The sequence below is a fragment of the Theropithecus gelada genome, chromosome 7a (assembly GCF_003255815.1).
Source record: "Theropithecus gelada isolate Dixy chromosome 7a, Tgel_1.0, whole genome shotgun sequence".
Lineage (NCBI taxonomy): Eukaryota > Metazoa > Chordata > Mammalia > Primates > Cercopithecidae > Theropithecus > Theropithecus gelada.
In genome coordinates this window covers 55,320,031-55,323,227 of record NC_037674.1, presented here as the reverse complement: position 1 = coordinate 55,323,227, position 3,197 = coordinate 55,320,031, and positions in this window count along the sequence as shown.

Sequence of the window (3,197 nt, the reverse complement as noted above, 5' to 3'; positions counted from 1 at the left end):
TGTAGGTAATTCTTTGCCGTTGGGGGCTATTCTGTACGATGTTTAGCAGCATCCCTGGCTTCTCCCCACTAGATGCCTGTAGCAGCCACTACCACCTCCCTGCTCAATCACTGTGATAACTAAAAATATCTCCAGACTTTGCTAAGCATCCCTTGGGCTACAAAATCATTCCCTGAGAACCACAGTCCTAAACCATCATTTTCATCTCTGGCTGCACATTAAAATCATTGCTCAGGCTCAAAAAGATCAGTGGTTTTCAGGCAATAGTGGGGAGGGAGGGATGACTAGGCAAAGCACAGAGGATTTTCAGGGTGGAAAACCACTCTATATGACACGATAATAGCAGATGCATGTCACTCTACATTTGTCTAAACCCACAGAATGCACAACACCAAGAGTGAACTCTAATGTAAACTGTGGTCTTGGGTGAAATTGATTTGTCACTACAGTTTTATCATTTGTAACTAATTTACCTTCTGGGCAGGGGGTGTTGATAATGGGGAGGCTGTACACTTGTAAGGATGGGAGTATATAGGATATCTCTGTACTATCTGCTTAATTTTGCAGTGAACCTAAAACTGCTCAAAAAACTAAGGTCTATAACACAAGTACATAAACAAATAAAATACACATATGCAAAAAAATGCCCAGGCTCCACTGGATCAATTAAACCGAATCTCTTGAGCATTGCCAACTTTTAAAAGGAGTTTTCTAAGGATACTCTCATGGGAAGACTGGGTTGAGAACCCTTGCCTTAATCCAGTAGCTCTCACACTTGAAAGTGCATTGGAATCCCCTGGAGGCCTCTCAAAACTCAGAATGCTGGGCCTCAAACCCAGAGTTATTAATTCGGGAGGTTGATGAGGCCTAACAATTTCCATTTCTAACAAGTTCCCAGGTAATGCTGATGCAGGGACCACACTTTGAGAACCTCTGCCTTAAAAAAAGCTATTTGCAAACTTAACGCCCACAGGAATAACCTGGATAGCTTACTGAAAATGTACATTTCTGTGTCTAAATATTCTGATTCTGTGTATCCTGGGTAGGGTCCAGGAATTCACTTTTTAACAAGCCATATCCCAGATTATTTTGAAATAACAGAAAAACTAAATCTATGCAGGGTTTCTAGAAAACCCACTTTGGGGAACTCTGCAACATGTCCGACAGAAGATCAACAACAGTGTGATGGGTGAGGCCCTTTTTCTGGGAACAGGCTCAGCTGGGGGTGCTGCTGAGACTGGGGCACTAGCAGAGCCATCTCTGCAGCACGAGCCCAGGGCCCAAGAACTTCTCTCACATATTTAGTGAAGGGGAGGGAATTTCACAGGACCAGGTCGAGCATGGAGGCACCAGAGCCAAACCCTCTAAAATTAAAGAAGCTCTTGGAACACTAAATGAAGAGGACCTGATGGCCGGTCCCCATTGCCTGCTGCTTTGCTCCCTGGACACTGCCTAATTGATAACTGACCTTCAATTCCCAAGTCCTTTACTCACACTTTCTTTCGTTTACAGTAGTGTCAAGGCAGGCACAAAAATGGCCCATGTGTAGTCATGATGTCTCAGCCAGGCATGGCCAGGCACACATACAAGAGAGAAACTCTCGCCTTTCACATTCTCAGGTTCTTACTCACCTCACATATACCTGTTTACCCATTGGTCACATCCATTCTTTCTTGTTTACAAGCCCCCTGGTCTCCATCCTTGCTGTTTACTTTCCTGTTTCCATCCTTACTTGGGTTTCTTAGATTTGACACAACAGTCTCCTGGCTTCACCTATGGCTTTACTGAACAGTAATAGAGACTGATGTGGCTTTGGGCCAGCCTGGGTGTGGCCCTCCTGGTGGGATCCAAATACAAGACCCACTGCCTCTGAACCATTGCCTACAGTGGTCCCCATGACCTGACAGATGACAGTGCATGCATAAGACACCAAAGTTACTTGCCTTCAAGATGCTGTAATCTGGATCTGAAAACCAAGATGGAATGAGCATGGCAAGAAAAAGGAAAGACATGAATATTAAAATGTTAGAGATAACATGAATATTTGCAGATAATGTTATTACCCACCTTGAAAACCCAACATACTCCATGAAAAAATAACTAAAAGATATATCAATAATTTTACACAATAAATGCACAAAAATGAGTACTTATTCCATATGCCACTGAAGGGGCATCATTGTCTAGGGCAAATACTTGGGGTTCATCATCTTGAGCTGAGAAGATTATTGAAATGACACAGAAACACACACACGGAGTGGGTTAAGGAACAGAAAGCTTAATAGGCAAAAGAAAAGAGAGGAGAGTAGCTATATCTCATATGAGAGAGAGAGAGAGAGAGAGAGAGAGAGAGAGACTTCTGAAAGGGGAAAAAGGGGTAGACTGCAGCAGATTTTATAGGCAGGCTTGAGAAGGCGGTGTCTGATTTACATAGAGCCCACAGATTGGTTCGACCAGGTGTGATGTTTACATGATGCGTGGGGAAGGCTGGTCACCCCCACAATCTTATTATGCAAATGGACTTTCTACTTAGCTGCCATCTTGTCTGCTCCTTGCTGTACATGTGGTTGGCAAGGAAGAGAGAGGATGGAGCTGTCATTTTCTCTCTTGCCTATTCCCAGGTAGTTTCTTCCTATTGGCACAACTGCTGGCATTCACCTGTGCAAGCTTCCAGCTTGCTTGTCTATGTCTGCAGCTTGATTCTGCAGGCTGTTCTTTCTTAGAAAAGAAAATTATTTGGAGGCTGTTTTTCATTAAAAGGAATATCTTACTGAGGACTCCCATACCCTCACTATCTTTCTAATTTTTTCTTAACTCCTATGTTACCACCAGTAAGAATTAGCATGAGAAAAGGAGCCTATTCACAATAGCAATGGGTAGGAAAAACCTTTATAAGGAATAGACAGGTTTTTGTGGGATTTTTTCCCCTCCTGACAGCAACAAATTCCAGTACCAATTGGGTGTCTAACATGGAGTTCAATTCTGACACTAACTGCCCAGAGTTAGCACCAGACTCCACAGGTTTAAAGGCTCAGTCCCACAAGACTGTTCTCACTTCAGATGCCAGCCACAAGTATCAGATCCCCAGAATCCCCACACTTCTGTCTGACTTGGCTACAAGGTCAAGGAGTACCACCTCCCTATGTCCCCACTCCAAGTTCAATAATTTGCTAGAATGTCTCACAAAACTCGGGAAA